This window comes from Dromiciops gliroides, chromosome 6 (genome assembly GCF_019393635.1).
Source record: "Dromiciops gliroides isolate mDroGli1 chromosome 6, mDroGli1.pri, whole genome shotgun sequence".
NCBI lineage: Eukaryota > Metazoa > Chordata > Mammalia > Microbiotheria > Microbiotheriidae > Dromiciops > Dromiciops gliroides.
In genome coordinates, this window is record NC_057866.1 from 125224725 (window position 1) to 125245183 (window position 20459).

A 20459-nucleotide genomic window follows, 5' to 3' on the forward strand; every position below is an offset into this window, starting at 1 on the left:
GCAAGCAATTTGATGTCACTTGTACATATGAAGTCATGCAAAATATATTTCCATATTGGCTATGTTGCAGATGAAAATAGACATAAAAGAAAAATAAAGAAAGTTTTAATAGCAGGCTTCAATCTGCATTCAGGGTTCTCTCTCTGGAGGTGAATAACATTTTTTATCATGGGTCCTTTGGAACTGTCTTGGATCATTGTATTGATCAGATCAGCTAAGTCTTTCACAGTTAATCATCCTTACAATATTGCAGTTACTGTGTACAATGTTGTCCTGGTTCAGCTCACTTCACTTTGCATGAATTCATATAGGTCTTCCCATGTTTTTCTGAAACCATCCTGTTCATAATTTCTTTTTTTTTTTTTTAGTGAGGTAATTGAGGTTAAGTGACTTGCCCAGGGTCACACAGCTAGTAAGTGTTAAGTGTCTGAGGCCGGATTTGAACTCAGGTACTCCTGACTCCAGGGCCGGTGCTCTATCCATTGCACCACCTAGCTGCCCCTGTTCATAATTTCTTATAGCACACAATTATATCTCACAACCTGTTCAGCAGTTCCCCAAATAATGTGAGGCATCCCTTTAACTTTCAATTTTTTGCTATCACAAAAAGAGGAGCTATACATTTTTCTTGTACATATGGGTCCTTTCCCTTTTTCTCTGATCCCTTTGGGATACAAACCTAGTAGTACTCAAAGGGTATGCACAGTTTTATATATAGCCCTTTGGACAACGTTCTGAATTGTTCTCCAGCATGGTTAGATCAGTTCACAACCCTGCCAATAGTGTATTAGTACCCTTATTTTTCTACATTCCCTCCAGCATTCATCATTTTCCTTTTCTGCCATGTTAGCCAATCTGATAGATGTGAGGTGGTACCTCAAAGTTATTTTAATTTACATTTTTCTTATCAAACAGGGTTAAGTGACTTGTCCAGGATCACACAGTTAGTAAGCATCTGAGTCTAATTTGAACTCAGGTCTTCCTGACTTCAGGCCCAGCACTCTATCCACTCTGCCACCAGTTTCTTACTAATTAGAATTATCCCATAGAGGAATGAGCTGCCTTGAGAAGTGGTGAGTTTCTCCCCATTAGAGATCTTTAAGCAAAGTTCTGAAGACCACTTGTCAGGTGTATTAGAGATAAGTTTCTTATATAGGTTCAGGTTGGACTAGACAATTGTTCCTCATGAAGTTTTACTAACACAGCTTAAATTCTTTTTTTTTTGTTTTTTTAGTGAGGCAATTGGGGTTAAGTGACTTGCCCAGGGTCACACAGCTAGTAAGTGTTAAGTGTCTGAGGCCAGATTTGAACTCAGGTACTCCTGACTCCAGGGCTGGTGCTCTATCTACTGCGCCGCCTAGCTGCCCCAACACAGCTTAAATTCTAAACTGGTGTAATCCTTGGCTGCCAGACCTCTGCCCTTGGCAAGTAAGTCAGGCATTGGCTAACTAAGGGAGCTTCTGAGTTCCCTTCCTACTCTAAGATTCCATAATTCTTTTGTCATTAGATTTGCATGTAAATGATACTTCAATATTTCAGGGATCCAGGGTCCCATCAGTGTGGCTATTCTTTCTACTTGAGCAAAAATCTCTTTTTTTTCCTTTTCTTTCTTTCTTTTTTTTTTCCTGCGGGGCAATGAGGGTTAAGTGACTTGCCCAGGGTCACACAGCTAGTAAGTGTTAAGTGTCTGAGTCTGAATTTGAACTCAGGTCCTCCTCAATCCAGGGCTGGTGCTCTATACACTGCACCACCTAGCTGCCCCCCAGAAAACTCTTCAAGCCATAGTGAATAGTCCTTGTGAGTTGTTCTCTCTCTCTCTCTCTCTCTCTCTCTCTCTCTTTCTGTGTGTGTGTGTGTGTGTGTGTGTGTGTGTGTGTGTGTGTGTGAATAGTTGGCCAGTGTCTAACCTTCTAAAAATGATCTCCAAACTCAGGTAGGCTAATACTCCTAAAAGACATATATAATCTGTTGGTAGGCTGATATTCAGCCTTTCCAGGTAGGCAGGACCTAGAATCATAGAATTTGGTGCTAAATGGGACCTTAGAGACCACGTGGTCCAACTTCCTCATTTTATAGAGGAAACAGATCCAAAAAGAGGAACAGCTTGCTCAAGCCCATACCAGTTAGAAGTGGCAGTGCCAAGGATTCCAGCCCAAGTCTTCTGCCTACTTTGCCCCAGCTAGAGTTCATGTTCCACGGGAATTGGCTCCAAAAGTCTATGCCACAATAAAAGGACTTTAGTGAAATTGGTAGGAAATGAGATTTTGAAATTTCCTTCAAAGTGATTGAGTCAGTTAGTTGGGCAGAATCCATAGCAGATGTATGTGTACATATGGGTCTATGTATGTGTAAGTATGCATACATGTGACTATACAGATGAGAATCTGACCTAACACATTTTAAAGAATATTAGTATTTTTTTAACCAAGGATTTTTGGTTCACTTGCATCACATTTTTACTTTACATTTCCCTTGTTGCTTGAAACTTGATTCTTAAGCCAAATACTGCAGCTCAAAGTATTTTGGCTTTAAACCAAAATCTCTCAGATTCTGTCTGCACGATAGATTAATATGCTTAACCAAATCCCCTACCCCACAAAATGATTCTATAACTAATTTAATGAACTGGTTGTCTAAGTCTCTTCTTGAAGAATGATTAGTAGGAAAATTTGAAATAATTTATTTTAGTTAGGAAAATAAGATATTTAATGAAAGGTAGAGGATTCTTTTTTTCGACTTTAAGATTGGTTTGATTGATTAAATGGGTCCATCACTGATTTGGAAATAATATAATCTATGGAAATACTGTTGCAATTCACAGGAGGAAAGGATGATTGAATCCACAGTTTTATCCTGTTGATGGACACTCCTAACACAGCTGAAAGAACCCTAGCCTTGAGCTAAGACATAGTTTTCACTTTCTGTTACCTCGGACAATTGACTTTACATTTCTGAGTCTCAGTTTTCTTCTCTTTATTTGTTTATTGGGGGGGGAGGGCATGGTTAAGTGACTTGCCCAGGGTCACACAGCTAGTAAGTGTCAAGTGTCTGAGGCTGGATTTGAACTCAGGTCCTCTTGAATCCAGGGCTGGTGCTTTATCCACTGTGCCACCTAGCTGCCCTAGTTTTCTTCTCTTTAAAATGGTGATGATACTTGTAGCACCCACATCAACCTGGCTATTATGAGGATCCACTGAGATAATGTTTAAGAAGCACTTTGTAAGAATAAAAGGATAAATAAATGTCAGATATTCTTGTCATGCTACCTGTTCTGTTCTGTTATGCATTAGTCATCAATATTTATTAGTTATTAATTTATTAGTTTTAATAAAACAAGTAAGATAAATGATCATGGCAATCACCTTGTTATTTAGTGATATACTCTCATTATTATAATTGCTCATATTTAAAAGACTATAATTGACTGAAAAACAGCTGCACCATTCCCATACACCTATGATTAGGGTTCATACTTACCCCAGGGTTCATTTGTCCTGGCACACCTCAGAGAAGGTTTACAAAGAACCTGCATAATCACCTCCTGAAGATCAGGCTATCTTATCATGCTGTCCAAAGACCAGGCAGCAGACTGTCTTGGTCTATAACTTCTCTTGGAGAAAAAGTAGTCTGGGCAATTTCTCCATAGTCAACTTGTATGCCAATTGGAACATGGAATCAGAGAATTTTAGAGCTTAATGGTACCTTGTTCAACTCTATTTCATAGACAAGGGGGGCAGAAAGGTTAAAGGTTAAACAGCTTGTCCAAGGTCATCTCTAACACCATGAAAGTCTCAGAACTATTTGGGGATTACAGGTGTAAGGCAGGAGATTCTAACTGGCTTTTGTGCTGGGTTCTTTGAATCACCACAAACTGAGCCTTGCTTCTCCATCCACTATATGAAATAAAGACAAAATGACAGACTACTTAAGTACCAACAGATGATTTACACCAACATCGGTCTCATTTCTTTCCTAAAAGTAGCCTGTAACCACATTTATGTATTTATTTTTACAGTTCTACCCTTGAAAGACATTGTGCCAGAGTAGCAACTGGACCTAGAGTTTGGAAGACCGTGGTCCAAATTCTGACACACTGTGACTAATTGCAAGGCATGGGCAGGTTAGGGGCTACCTGTGTGGACAAAGCTGGGTAGTACAGTGGTTAAAGTGTATGACATGGAGTCAGAAGACCTGAGTTTGAATGGTGTCTCAGACACCTATTATCTATGTGACTCTGGGAAAGTCCCTTAACATTTTTCAGACTGGGTTTTCTCATCTGTAAAACAAGTATCATAGCACCTACCTCACAGAGTTGTGAGGATCAAGTGAGAGAACACATGAAGTGCTTTGCAATCCTAAAAGCACTACATAAATCACAGCTACTATTATTAAAAATAATGGGGGCAGCTAGGTGGCGCAGTGGATAAAGCACTGGCCCTGGATTCAGGAGGTCCTGAGTTCAAATCTGACCTCAGACACTTGACACTTACTAGCTGTGTGACCCTGGGCAAGTCACTTAACCCCCATTGCCCCGCAAAAAAAATAATAATAATGGGGGCAGCTAGGTGGCGCAGTGGATAGAGCACCGGCCTTGGATTTTCAGGAGGACCTGAGTTCAAATGCGGCATTAGACACTTGAACTTACTAGCTGTGTGACTCTGGGCAAGTCACTTAACCCCAATTGCCTCAACCAAAAAAAAAAAATAATAATAATGACAGCACCTACCCCCCCCCCGCCCCCAGGATTGTTGATGAGGATCCAGAGATACCCTATGTAAAGCACTTTGCAAACCTTGAAGTGTTAGAGAAATACTAGCTATTATTAGCAATGACATCATAGCCCTTAATGCACAGACCTGTCTTCTCCCCACCCCCCACCCCCCTTTTGGTGATGGAGCCTATATTCAGGGCCAGCAAAGGTTCTGACCAGCATAGTCTGTAACATAATCTCCTGGGGAGCATAGTGCTGATCTTAGAATAGAAAGGAGACTTGAGGAATGGAATAGTCAACCTTTTGGGGTTTTCTTATGCATGCTGATTATTTTGCTGCAAACATTGACTTGTAAATCCAGCACCGAGCTAAAAAGACAGTTGAGCAATCTTTGATCAGGCAGAAGGCAAGCTATTGTGCTATCCAAGACCAGATGTGGAGAATGTCCTGGGTAATTCCAAGTCTCTATGAGCCCATTAGTAGGCTGTCACACCTGATAGCTGGAGAGGGTCCTGGGCTTGCAAGTGCTCAGTGTGCTTGCAGTTGCAAATATTGTGTTTCAGATGGTTGCCAAAAATAAAGGAAAAAAAAGGAGAAATTCCATGTATATTTTTTTAACTCCTTGTGTTCAAATCACAATTTAAACTGATTTGGAGAAGGGAAGGCACAGAAGACTCTGAAAATTCCAGGTGGGTCACTTAGGAGGGCAGACCAGGGCAGAGTAGGGGGGTACTGAGAATCAAGGGAAAGAAAGGTGAGAGGAAATTCTACTCCCTCCCCCTGTACCTCTTCTCCACCCCACATCCTTTAGAAGATGGAATATTTTCACTAAAAATACATTCGGAATTTCTTCCCATGGGTTTTGTACTTTGAGCCAAGCTACCACTTGAAGAGCACAGGATGGTTTGGAAGAGCAAATAAACAGAGTTTTCAATGATTTAAACTCTGAATATATGAGGACCTCCAGACAGAAAGCATCATGTCCAGAGTATGTCATTGAAACAAGACTCTATTTAAAAGGAAGAAAGGCTTTCCCTAAATTTCAAGATTATTTTCTTATGCTATCATAAGTAATTATAATAATCATAGCTAGCATTTTATATCATGCAAAGTGCTGTACATGTTATCTCCTTTGACTCTCACAACAATCTTGAAAGGTAGCTGCTATTAATTACAGATGAGGAAACTGTGGCTTGGAAAGATAAAGTGACCTACCCAGGGTCATAGAGTTAGTAAGTATCTGAGGTGGGATTTTTGAACTCAGGCCTTTCTGAAACCAAAGCATAAAAGAGTAAGCTGTAGGGGCAGCTAGGTGATGCAGTAGATAAAGCACCAGCCCTAGATTCAGGAGGATCTGAGTTCAAACCCAGCCTCAGACACTTGACACTTACTGTGTGACCCTGGGCAAGTCACTTAACCCTCATTGACCGACCAAAAAAAAAAAGAGTAAGCTGTAGATGAGTTATTAAAATGGTAAAAAATGAAGCACTTTGGCTGTTCCTAGTGTGTATGGGGGGGGGGGACACACTGATTTTTTAAATAAATTTTTAGTTTAGAGAAAGTCAGGAACTGAGGTGAAACTGGGGGGCACAAAGACAGATTTTTTAGATATAGTATGTGACTTTTAGTTTAAACAATGGAAACAAAATGGATTTTTTAGTGCTCTCTATTTGTTTTAGGACATATTTTATAGAGGCTGCTATTTGAGACTATGAAAAGATAGAGATCTGTTTTAGCATTTGGAAGCATGTTCTGTTTTCATCCTCATTGGAGTTTCTACTTTACAATGGGCATCAGAAAATGTGGTCCTTAAAATAATCCATCTAACTTCTTATCTTAGCTGATCCCTGGGGCTCCATACTTAAAACAGTGACTAGTCCTTCATACCTTCCATTAACTGAGCCAAAAGATGAAAACCAAGGTGTTCCTGCTGCTCTCAGTACAGCACTTTGCTGGGATGACACTTATTTAAAATGTGGGAAAAGAGTTTGTTGGGGATAGCACGTCCATGGGGAGGCCAGGACTAGGGTAATTTCCAGTTGGCTTTGTAGTCAGCCTGGCTCAGACTGGTGTGATTACAATGACAGTGACCAGGGTTTTGAAGGAGAAAGGAGAAATGATGTTATTTGGGATGACAGCACTGCCACACTGGTCTTCCTGCCAATGGTCAGCCTTAGATTTGTGATAGTCAGGTGGTTGTACCCTGTGAGTATTAGCCCCTTGGGCATTTAACCAGTGACTACTCCCTTCCACTATTTCATGAGGTTTTATAGATTGACAGGTGGCTAAGAGGTGCAGTGGACAAAGCTCTGGGCCTGGAGTCAGACTCATCTTCCTGAGTTCAAATCCAGCCTCAGACACTTACTAGCTGTGTGACTACAGACAAATCACTTAACCCTGTTTGCCTCAGTTTCCTCATCTATAAAATGAGCCAAAGGATGAAGAAGCAAATCACTCCAGTATTTTTGCCAAGAAAACCCAAATGGTGTCATGAAGAGTCAGACATGACTGGAAATGATTGAACAATAAAAAAGCCAGACCCTAGATTGGAGTTCTAGGAGTTGGGAGCAGAAATCCTGGGACCCCGAAACTAAAAAAATCACTCAGTCTATATCACTCTCCAATACATGCTGGAAGTTTTGTGGTTTAACTGCCCGTGTTCTGCTCCCATTTTATTGGAAGATGGTAGATCTATTATAAGATGCTGAACTTCTGGAATGAATGTCTCCTACTCCCGTGTTGCAGATGGGAGACAGAAGAGCCAGACTCCAACCTGAAAGGGGATTTTTGGCTCTGAATGTGATACACGTATCCATTGCATTCTTGATTTTTACTAATCTAACTAAACTAAGTGTTTAAATGTGACAATTAAGGTATAAGCCACTGAAACAACACCAGAGCTAGAAAAAATAGGTATGAAAAAATAGTGGAGACTGAGCCATTGAGTAACTTGTCATGACTGACACATACTCCAAGACATAAAAGAGGGAAATAACAAAAGAAGAGTTTGGGATCATAAGACCATAGCTTTGAGCTGGGAGGGTCATCTAGTCCAGCTCCCTCACTTAACAGATGAGGCAACTGAGGCCCAGAGAAGTAAAATGACTTGCTTAAGGTCACAGAAGTTGTAATTAGCAGAGATAGAATCCAAACCTAGATTCTCTGACTCCAAATCCAATGTTCTCCTTTTCCACTAAATTCGCCTTTCTATGGTTTTGATTAGTGATAGTATCAGTCTATTACAAACGGAATCATAGCACAATACCTGGTGCATAGTAGGTGCTTAATTAATATTTGTTGTTTGATTGATTCAAGTTGGAAATGAACTTTTAGACATAATGTAGTCTGACCCACTGCCCAGGAAAAGAATTTTCTCTTCCACATATCTGAACAAATGAAAATGAAAGCTGCACTCACAATTAGAAAAGTCCTGTTGACATTTGTAAATACCTGGAGTATATATGAAGGAGGGAAATGGAAGATACACACACACATATAGACAGACATACACACAGAGAGATAGAAAGAGAGACAGAGAGACAGAGAGACAAAGAGAGAGAGAGAGAGAGAGAGAGAGAGAGAGAGAGAGAGAGAGAGAGAGGGAGGGAGAGAGGGAGAGGGAGAGACAGAGAGAGGGAGGGAGAGAGAAACAGAGACAGAGACAGAGAGAAAGGCAGGGAGGGAGAGGGAGAGACAGAAAGAGATTCTGAACTTTTCTTAGGAGGGCACCACTTGTGGCCATGAGACTTAAGGAGCTCTCAGAGGGTCCAAATGTCGAGAAAGAATATCAAAGGGATGAAAACTCAGTTTTGGAGACCCCCCACACAATGAGAGAGCAGAGCAAAGAAGAGGAGCCAGTGAAGGAAACAGAAGAAACCCTTTGAGAATTAACAGTATAACCAGAAAAATACAAGTCATAAAAATCAAGGGAGAAGATATGTTTAAGTAACCACATCCAATACTACAGAAAGGTATAAAGAATTAATTGTTATTTGAGGTTTTTATGTCTCGGTGCGCACTGGCCTGGGGCTCCGCAAACCGCTCGTTGCTCCACCCACTGGTTGTAGCTTTGCCAGGGCTCTGGCACCTCACGTCATCACCACTCGCCAACGCCTACATGGGCCTGGCAAAATTATAATGATTGGAAGCCTAGTGAGGGCAGTCATGTGACTGTCAGAATGGCCATCCCATTGGCTGGGACTGTGTGGGGTGTTTTCTAGGTTCGGGGAGGAGAATTGGGCATTCTAGGTGGAAGCTGGAAAGCAACAGGTGTTCTACTGCGTATTTTCAGCTGATTCCTGGGCGGTGGTATTTTTTCAGGTATTATAATTTCCCTTTTCCCATTTTATTTCCTTTCCCTTGATCCTACTGATCCTGTTTGTGTTTTTTTAAAGTTCGTTCTTGTTAAAATAAATCTTGTTCTGTTTTGAGGGAGGCTGCTGGTCTCCTTCCTTGCCCCAATATTGTGGTGAGCTGCTTAGCTAGCACTCCCCAATTAAAAATTGGTCCCCATAAAGATCAAAGAAAATAAGAACAATGAAAAAGCAAAAATTCCTTTTTGAACATAGAATCCTAGAATTGATATATTGAGCATGAATTATAGAAGGGATAATTCATTCAAATTATGGTAGTGCCCGAGAAACTAACTCTCTTTTTTGTAATTTCCATACTGGGTGGAGTGTTAGGGGTCTACCCGCTTAAGTCTTCCTGGTAAAATCTGATCAATGATAATACCTTGTTGCCTCAGAGTGCTGTAGAATGAAACCAAAAAACTCTACCTGTCCTGTCTGAACTCTAGCCAAAAAAATGGGGAAAGTAGGCAATAAATCACTTGACTGGATTAAGTTGGCAACTTTCTATTGTTATCAGGATTGTATTTCCTTGATGCTAACTCTGGGGGCCCTCAGATCTGGCACGGAGTATGTTATGCAGGTGCTTTGGGACCTCCAGTTCTTGGGTGGAACTCTGGAGCAGACTCTGGAAACTCTAGAAAGGAGAGTGACCTGAATAGACCAGAAGTAGTGGGTAGGGTTTAAAGATACACAGATCTTTGTCAGTCTCTTTCCTCCCCTTCTCTGCCCTCTTTATGGCAGGTATTGGGTCAGCTTGTAACTCTTCTCTTAGTACTCATCCAGATGGGTAGAGAAGTAGCCATTAGTTCTGCTCTGAGTGTTTTCTTTGAGACTTTCTTGGTAGGTAAATCAGCAGCTGGCAATGCTGATAGGTAAGCTAGCATGGTTTGTGACAATGTGGACTCCATTGGACCCAAGAGAGGCAATCTCCTTTTATTCTATTTGTAGGAATGCTTACGCTTTGGTGGTTACTGTTACAAATTACATTGTCAATTCATATGTCATTAGGTATTCAGTTATCAATTTCCCTGAAAGTCCATGTGCTTGCTAGCAGAGAAAGAATATTGTGGACCAAACTCATTAATGAATACAGATACAAGCATTTTTTTAAAAATCCTCACAAAGAGAATACAGCAATATATCACTGAATAAACTCACTAGGATCAATTTTGAGTCATACCAGTGGATGCAAGGATGGTTCAACATTAGAGAAATAATTAGTACAATTAATAATGCAAACAAAAACTTAATAAAAACCATCCTATCAGTTCAGTAGACATGGGAAAGGCCTTGGATAAAATATTCCACTTATTTAGCTTAAAAAAACCCAAACCCTAAAAATAATAAGACACAGAGAGGACATTCCTTAATATGAGCAAAAGTCTATATAGGGGAGCTGGTCAAGGAAAACATAGCCCTTAATAGAAAGTAGATGGGGCCTGTGCTTTGCCAGATGCGATCTCCCATTTAAAGAGCCTTTCCCTCCATTATTTCATGCCCATAAGTGTGATTACTCCCATTCCACATGGGGGATTGCAGCAGGCAAAGCTGCTGCACATGCTCCTGAAGACTGGGTTTTCATTGACCTGTCCCCGTTTATACACATTTACAAACTAGAATTATTTTCATTGGGAAAATATTAGAAGATTTCACAGTACACACAGGGGTAAAGTAAAAACATCCCCTTTTTCCATTATTATTGGACAAAGTTTTGGAAATTGTGAGAATAAAATTGGATATTAGATCATAAATCTCCCCTACTTAACTTTTCCCTAATTTATCTCCCAGACTAGTAAATGGAAGAAGCTTCTGGTTTTCTAGATAGAGCCTTTATTGTATGGTAGTCACAAGGTGATGTTGATTAGAAGGATAGGAAAATAGAAATACAATACAAATCGTCTTAAGTCTAGGCTTAGTCTATATTCCTTATAAAAACTCACCAAACCGAAAAGGCCACCTTTGGAGAGAGAGAGAGACCGTCTGTGCCGTGCCGTCAGGAGTCCCACCAAGCAGGCAAAAAGGCCTACTCCCCTTCTCTCCACCTCGGAAGTCAAAAACCCGGCAGGCAGTCTGACATGCGCAGCAGGCGGACTGTTCATCTCCTCCCCAAAAGGGTGGTCCTTGAAAAACTGGCGTCTTTCAGTTATCCTAACCGACTGTTAAAAACTTTCATATTTTACCACAAAATGCTAGCTTTAGCAATAGCATAAGAACAAAATCAAATATACCGTAAGGGCTAAAATTCTAGCTAGTCTGCCTAGAATCTCTAATGAGCGGTCGCTAATAAATTATAAGCTTTAGCAAGAGTTAGACTTTTAAGCATTTATTAAGGAGAATAAGAATTTGGTGAAGAGAAAGAGAAAGGCCTAGATTCATCTATCTATTAAAGGGAGAGAGCATTTCTGGCTCCGCTCTCCACCAGAGTCCACATGAAAGAGAGGGAGTCAGAGCACCAGCCTCCCCCTTCTTCCTCCCACAAGCAAACATCACTTCCTGACACCAAAGAAATGGTGCATGGTCTTGCCCTCAGAGACCTTCTCCTCATGGTGGAGCTTTCCTACAGGAAGTCTCCAGCAAGTGGAATCATTCCAATCGTTACAATACAAACATCAGCAAAGGGGAGAAAAAATTATCCCTATTGGCAGATGACACGACATCATACTTTAGAAAAACCAGCCACAAGGCAACAAGCATTTATTAAATGCATACTATGTGCCAGGAATTGTGCTAGGTGCTAGAGATTCAAATATAAGTAAAAAAAGAAAGATAGCCTCTGATCTCAAGATACTTTCATTCTAATAGGAGAAAACAACACACAAAAGGGAGCTGAAAAGTGTGGGTGGGGTATCCACCTTAGGGGAAAATTCTGAGAGTCAGAAACAGAGCTTAGAGGGGAATGAAGCACAGGTGATGTGAGATCAGCCCCAAAATGGAAGCACCAGAAGGAACTTGTTAATGGGAGAAATGGGGGCAGAGAGGTGGAAGGATGTGCTGGGTAGGAAGATCCTGGATACTGAGGAAACTTCCAGGGTGGGAAGGCAGCTGAGACATGGCAGTAATACAAAAAAAAAAAAAAGAAAGAAAGAAAGAAAAAAAAAAGAAAGAAAAAACCTGCCAGGGCATACTGCTGTATGTAGATATTTCTGCTTAGCCATTTTTCCTTGTCACCAGAGAAGGTTGAGCCTGGAATGGAGCCAGGAGGATTTGTTTTGCTCTGTTTTGTTTTTCTCAGAAGTAATTATGATGTAAAGACAAAAGGTATCGATAAAACATTTTTTATATGTGCAATCATGTTAAACATATTTCCACATTAGTCATGTTGTGAAAGAATAATCAGAACAAAAGGGAAAAACCACAAGAAAGAAAAAACACACAAAAAAGGGAAAATAGTACACTTCAGTCTGCATTCAGACTCCATAGTTCTTTTTTCTGCATGCGGAGAGCATTTTCCATCATGAGTCTTTTTGGAATTTTCTTGGATCATTGTATTGCTGAGAAGAGCTAATTTGATCACAATTGATCATTGCATACACACACAAAAAAATCTTAAAAAGAAATAAAATCTTTCACCTTTTTCCTGGTGTTCTGAAGACTATAAACATGTCCACTTAGAACTATCGAGTTATTGAATTTTCTAGTTGGAAGGGATCTTAGTGATCATCTCATCTAATCTCATTTTACAGATGAAGAAACACCCCTCCAGAGAAGTGGCTTCCCTGTGGGTAGGTAGGCTTTGTAGTAAATAGAGTGCTGGAATTTGGAGTTAGAAAGATCTGAGTTCAAATCTAACCTTTAACACCTATTTAGTTGTATGAGCATGAGCAAGTCACTTAACCCCTGTCTGACTCAGTTTTCTCATCTGTAAAATGGAGATAACAACCTCACAAGGTTGTTGTGAGGACCAAATGAGATTATTAACACATAATTGTCCTTTCTTCCATCTCTTCCTATGGTCACGTGGGTAGAACCTGGATTAGAACCCATGTCACCTGAATTCAGTTGGGACTTCCTTTTTATCATCAGAATTCAGAGAATGGAGTGCTGAGGCAAGGGGAGGCAGAAGGAGACACACTGTGCACAGAACAGGAGGCCTTGACTGCCAATCTCCTACCACTGAGAGGGGTAACTAAGGTTAATGGAAAGTGGTGTTGAGCCAGCTTGAGCCATATTTAATGGTGCCAAAGAGCAGGAGGCAGCTAGTTGGTGCCATAATGCATAGAATGCTGGGCCTAGGGTCAGGAAGACTCATCTTCCTGAGTTTGAATCTGGCCTCAGACACTTAACTGTGTGACCCTGGGCAAGTCACTTAACCCTGTTTGCCTCAGTTTCCTCATCTGTCAAATGATATGGAAAAGGAAATGGCAAACCACTCCAGTATCCTTTCCAGAAAAACCTCAAATGAGGTCATGAAGAGTTGGACATGACCAAAATGACTCAACAATGATAACAAAGAGTAGGAAGAAGTCCATTTTATGTGAAAAGCAACCTATATTTGGATGGGAAAGCATGGGGTGGCAAAGAAGAGAGTTGTGATAGAGAAGGGGAGCATGAGCTGGGATAGATCAAAGATGGGAGGTACCAGACAGGAGTCACATCCATGTATTTGGTCCTGGAGCTCCTGTTCTTGGGACAATCCAGGTGAGCGGATGTTCTTGATGGTCTCAGTTTATGACTTCTATTATACGTAGAAAACACCAGAACTAAGAACACAAGGGGCAATGAGATCTGTGGCCAGATTCATGCTGGAAATGTCAATCTGCGGTACCAGCTGAGCTTCCTCATGATTTCCTGTCCCCAGGGAAGGGTGGCACTAGACATGGCTGTGCTAGGCACAGCTGGGTCTAGAGTAATAGTGGGTTAAGAACCAGGGGGTGGGGGTGAAGCTGGCTGATATCAGCCCTTGGATTTGTGATTAGATATTGTTGAACAACATGATGAAGGCTGCGCATAGTCAGAAATCAAACTGATAGGCGTTATCTCCATTCTCACTGGCCCAAGCAATTTTTATTGCCTTTTTTTTTTCTGGTTCTCTGTAAAGAAAAGCGATAAAGTTATGCCACTTTCATCTGTAGAAACAATAGCTCTAACATATTCATGTGCTTTCTTTAGCCCCTTTTAGATTAGGATAAATTTAAATGATTTAACAGAAATTAGAATACATTCTATTCTCAAAGTGTCTGGAAAATTTGAGCCTGAGCCAACTTAAAAAAAAAGTTATCTACCTCTTCTGAAATCTAAACAAAAACAACAGTAGGTAAAAGTTCCTGTTACTTTGGTAGCTCAAAAAAAATTTACCTAAATAATATATTCGGGCACATTTTACAAATGGGAATATGTAGACAATGAGAGACTACTTGGAAACTCAGCATTACTGGGTTGTCTGTGACAGAGTCAAATTCAAGGTGGGTCTGGTGGAAGCAAAGATCTACACTGGGGGCCAAATGGCTTCAAGATGTTGATCAGTTTCAGAGGATAGTGGGCCCAGTGACCTCCATCCCAAATGAGGTCAGATGAGCCAGATTTAAACTGGAAATAGTAGGATTTTAGTTAGCTCTAAGGGATTGTTGCATAATTAGATATTGAATTGCATTGTAATGGTGCCTTACTCTTGTCCTAAGAATTTACCCAAATTTGTGTCCAAAACTACTCACAAAAATGCTCTAGTCCCTACCCACTGAATCTTCCTTTTTTTGAGATCAGTTAGAATTCATCATGTGACCTCAAATTGTAAGGAGAACAAGAACAATTTACTTAAAATAGAATGCAAAGTAAATAGCAGGGGGAAAAAAAAGCAATACTGCATTGCAAAAGTACCACCCTCAGCACGTCTGCCAGGAGAGAACTGGTCTCCACACAGCAGAGCAGGCTGAAGGCATTCGCAGCCAGGTGTTGGCATGGGAACTAGGGAACATTAAAGAAATCTTTGTTGTCGCCTCAACCAGGCCTGAAAGATGTCATGACAATCTCTTCTCCATCTCCCTCTTGTTGCCTGTCTTCTTCTGTGGTCTTAAAAATCCCTGGACTCTGTGATTCCCAGGGCAGGAGGGACAAAGGCTTCTCAAGGTTGCCAGAAAGTGGTTATGCACAAGTCCCAGTCGGGTATGTCAATGATTACAACACTCTGGTAGGATAGGATGTAGCTTGAGAAATGCCCTTGTCTCGGCAGTTAGACTTCTTTTACCCGACTTCTTACCTCATTCTTAATCCGGGGCTTCTCATGCCAAGCTTAACTATGCCTTGGATGTGGGCACTGAAGCTATGCCAGAAAGAGCCACGGATGGCGGCCACTGACAAACAGCAGGGGCCAGCTGGATGTGCCCTCTTTTACCCTTATAATAGGCTAGCAATTTGTTTGGGTTGTGGTCTTCTTGAAAATAAGGGGGGGGCAGCTAGGTGGCGCAATGGATAAAGCACTAGCCTTGGATTCAGGAGGACCTGAGTTCAAACCCAGCCTCAGATACTTACTAGCTGTGTGACCCTGGGCAAGTCACTTAAACCCCATTGCCTTGCCAAAAAAAAAAAAAGAAAAAGAAAAAGAAAATAAGGGAATAGGGGCAGCTAGGTGGCGCGATGGATAGAGCACTGGCCCTGGATTCAGGAGGACCTGAGTTCAAATCCAGCCTCAGACACTTGACACTTACTAGCTGTGTGACCCTGGGCAAGTCACTTAACCCCAATTGCCCTGCAAAGAAAAAAAGAAAAAGAAATTGAAAATAAGGGAATAAACTCCCTGCTAGCACCACGGTGCCTGGCACATACATAGTAAACGTAAGAAATGTTTGTGGACTAACCTTTGAAAATCCAATGAACCCAACTCTCTGGTCTGCCCTTGAAGGAAAATGAGTAGAACATAGACTTTCAATCTCCCCCTCTGTTCTTTTCATCTGAACATTCAACAGGTATTTATGAGGCACATTCTCCTCCTGAACTCTGTTCAAACCAAACGAGCCCTGTTCCTGTTTGAACTGAGAGTCACTTGTAGCCAGTGGCCTACACCTGGCTGCTGGTAAATGTCATTCTCTACTGGGGCAGGAGCCTATCAGTGGGGGCTGAGCAGTTGGATTCACAACCTGTAGCACTCCCTTTGGGGAAGAAATAGTCCTGTCTTCATAGGTTCTACTGGTTCAGAGTGTAGTTTTGCCCTTTGTTAGCAGAGTCTTTGTAAGGCATTCCCTTCTCAGAGTTAATAAAAGTCCTGTTTCCTGCTCTCAGGATAGAGCTCTGGTCTTAGTGTATTTCAGCTTATATTCAGCTAGGAGCAACTGAGGCAGTGAGTGGTGTCTAGAATGAATACTTAGATGGATGTATGTAACTTAGGAGGTGAGGTGAGGAGGGAACCAGGTTACCCCATGAGGAAAAGGACTGGAGGTCTAGGACACCCCTGGACAAAACCATGAAGTAATAAAGTTTATCCCACCTGCCCTTGGGGTCTCCAGGACGCTCGCTGTCTCTTCTCTAATCAAAACCTTATCTTAGATTCATTCCTAAGTAACATAAGGAGTTTTCTCGACTGTGAGACATAAGCACTTTAACAGAGATCAGAGTTCTAGAAACTTCCAGTTAGAGAATTTTGGAATCAGACGGCTGGATGAACAAGGATTTGGGGGTACCCCCAAAGTCACGCCATGTAGGCAATCTCCCTGTTTCTACTTTCTACAAACTTGCCTGACTATTCTTCATCCTTAAAAAATCTTTCACTTAACCCTGCCAACCCCTCAAGGTATCATCTGATAGCTGTCTTCTTGTTCACAGCCAAACTCCTAGAAAATGCTGTCTATGGCTTCCACTTTCTCACCTCCCACTCACTTCTTAACACTTTGCAGTTGGGCTTCCATCCATACTACTCCACTGAAACGACTCTCATCAAGGTTACCAGGAATCTTCCTGTTCTTAAATCTGATGACCTTTTCTTGGTTCTCTTCCTTTTTGACCTCTGCAGCATTTGACATTCTCGACCTCCCTCTCCTCCTGGGTTTACATGACACTGTGATGTTGTGGTTATCTTCCCGATCTATCCAACAAATCCTACGGTCTTCTTTGCAAGATTATCATGTGCATCTCACCCCCAACGTAGCCCAGGGTTTTGTCCTAGACTAACCCTTCTTCTGTCTCTTCTGTTCTCTCCTAGTGATCTCATCAACTATTCTCCTTTTACAGACTCCCAGTCCAACACATTTGGCCTCCATCTCTCTCCTGAGCATCTCTAACTGCCTCCTAGACATCTTCCTAGACTGTCCTAGAGGCAGCTCAAACTCCGTATTACCCAAAGAGAATTCATTATCTTTCCCCTTAAACCCACCATTTCTCCCAATTTCCCATTTCTATCAAGGACTCTACCATTCTTCCAGTCACTCAGGTTTGAAATATAAGAGTCATCTTTGACTCTCATCCACCCCCCTGCACTGTATCCCTGCCAAGGGCTGTCGATTCTATTTCTTACACAACTTCAACCCAACCACATAGCCACCAACCTGATCCAGGCCTCCATAACATTTTATCTGGGCCGTCATAAAAGACTTCCACTTGGTCTCCCTGAATAGAGTCTCTCCCTTCTCCAATCTATCCTTCACACAGCTGCTTCTCCTGTTGGAGAAAGCAAATTTGGATCCCCATTGCCTCTAGGGTGAAAGGTACCCTCTTATGTTTGGCCTTTACTGCCAGACAAACAGCTTCACTTTCTGTTCCCTATCCATAAACTGTCTCCCACCTTTGCTCCATGCCTTTGTCCCATGTCTGGAATGCTCTTTTTTCTCCCCTCCACCTCTTAGAAACTCTAGCTTCCTTCAAGGCTCAGTTTTACTTCCACTTCTTTCAAGAGGCCTTTCCTGATTCACCCAGTTGTAAGGCCCTGTCTTCCTCTTTCTCCCAAATTACTTTGCTTTGTTTGGTATGCATTCATTCACTCTTTGTTTATTTGTAAAAAAATGGTGTATTCCCCGCCCCCCCCCCAGTAAAATATGAGTTCGCTGGGATCAGAAATTGTTTCATGCTTATATTTGTAGCCCTAGAACCTAGCATGAGGACTGGCACCTAGTAGGTGCTTAATGAATATTTATAAATTAATATAATGTTTGCCTACTTGTAAAGCCAGCTCAGAGTAGTAGACCCTCCAGCAGTACTTTCAATACTTTGAGTAGATGTGGTTCATTTGAGCCTGGTTACTTCAACTCATCAAGAGTAGCTAGGTTCTCTTTTACTCCTCCCTTTTCTTGAGTTTCAATCTGTCAATCCATTTTGTTCTGTCCTTTGTCAGACAGGAGAATGTTTGATCATTCTCCTTAGCAAAGAAATTGTTCAGCAGTCGATAGATCTGTGATTTCCTCTACGTGGACATTCTTTCCATTAGCATCAATTGCAACCCATTATAGCTTCTCATAATGTAAGATTCTTGCTCCCATGTCCTCCCATAAGAATATCTCTCCATTGGTCCTACCTGACATTTTCAAGTGCTTGTAGGCTTTTGATTCTGCAGTGTTATTCTTTTAAATTGGGGGAGGGGTTCTAGACCTATAATTTCATCAAGCAGAAAATACCCAACATAGAAAGTTTTTCCAATGAGGCCAACCAGTAGTTCATCTATAACGTAGAGTCTTAGAGAATTGCTTTGGGCACTATGAGGTTAAGTGACTTGTACGTTGTTACATGGTTTACCATTCTATAGGGAAGTTACTTTTTTTTTCCTAGTGGTTTAGGTTTTTATTTATTTATTTATTTATTTATTGGTGAGCAATTGGGGTTAAGTGACTTGCCCAGGGTCACACAGATAGTAAGTGTCAAGTGTCTGAAGCTGGATTTGAATTCAGGTTCTCCTGAATCCAGGGCCAGTGCTCTATCCACTGCGCTACCTAGCTGCCCTGGTGGTTTAGGTTTAATTACCAGAAAGATAGAAACATGTCCTTCAGTTTAAGGAATAGATTTGTTCTCAAGAAAATCTGGCTATAAAGTGAATTCTCATAAAACAATTCCTCTTTTCCTTTTGTTCCTATTATAAAATCAGCAAATAAAATCAGTACCCCCATTGAAAAGAAATGTCTCAATTAACTGAATTGAAAATTTTGCTTCTAAAATGAAACATACCAAACCACAATTCACCAGAAGGTACTACCATCTAAAATATGTGTGCTGGGCCCCACATGCTGAATATTGAACTAAACCAATAGTTCTAAGCCTGTTGGGATTTGTGGTCAGCCAGTCTATCATCAAGCTGTTATAAGGGGTCTACTACTTGCTCATCTACACATTTATTCATCAATCCTAGGAAATGAGGTGTTCCAAATGAAGGAATTTTTCCAGATAAAAAGCCAAAATTATATTTATTTTAACTATTTTGGCTGGAAATAGTTCTAAAATGTAGACTTCTCTATTTTCTTAAATGGGATAGGGAACATAATTTAACTTTTTTTTTTGTATGACCTATGTTCACCTTTGAGAATATCTGTAAGGGGCAGCTAGGTGGCACAGTGGATAGAGCACTGGCCCTGGACCTGAGTTCAAATCCGGCCTCAGACACTTTATTCTTACTAGCTGTGTTACCTGAGGCAAATAACTTAACCCCAATTGCCTCACAAAAAACAAAACAAAACAAACACCAAAAGAATATCTGTATTTTGCGATGTACAAGAGCAGTAGAGAGCATGGTGCTATGATTGATTTGGAGGTTTTTTTCTTTCCCTCCTTTACTGTCAGACTATCTTCTACTTCTAACAGCCATACCCCACCACTACCTTTTGCTGTACCTATTCCCTTTAGGGAAGGAAAATAAATAAACTTTTGAAATGTGAATGGGAGGGAAGGTTGACATGGATTGGATGCTAGGGTCTTGAGACAACTCATTCAGAGGCCTTTTTGGATAGTTGTTGCATTGAAATATAAATACAAAAGAAGCTGCATGTGGAAACAGAGTTAAGGTAGAACATTTCATCACTTCAACCAGGCTTCTAGAGTTTGAAAGTTGAGAAACAGAACTAATCACCTCCTTCCATGACTCAGTATAATAAATAGATACCTTCTCTAAACTGAAGGCTACACCTCAGATATTCTGAGTCATATGTATTACTATTTTTCTAAAATACTTCTATGCTTCAGGTGTGGGAGCATGCATGTACTTCTTTGACCATCAGTTTCTTCCTCTATAAAATGAAGAGATTGGATCAATGACCTTCTACAGTTTGTTCAAGCTTTAATTTATCATCCCATTTTGTCAATCACTGTGTACTAATAATACAACTATTATCATCTGGAAGTCCTCATCCTTGAAAAGCTTGGGAGGGGCAGCTAGGTGGCACAGAGAATAAAGCACCAGGCCTGGATTCAGGAGGACCTGGCTTCAAATCTGGCCTCAGACACTTGACACTTACTAGCTGTGTGACCCTGGGCAAGTCACTTAACCCTCATTA

The 20459-nt window shown here is 41.1% G+C and overlaps 1 pseudogene; it reads right to left on the reverse strand.

Moving 5' to 3' along the window:
- The window catches only part of LOC122732075, a 118981-nt pseudogene extending 104022 nt beyond the window's left edge, over positions 1 to 14959 (reverse strand).
- Between the last annotated feature and the right edge of the window lie 5500 nt (positions 14960 to 20459).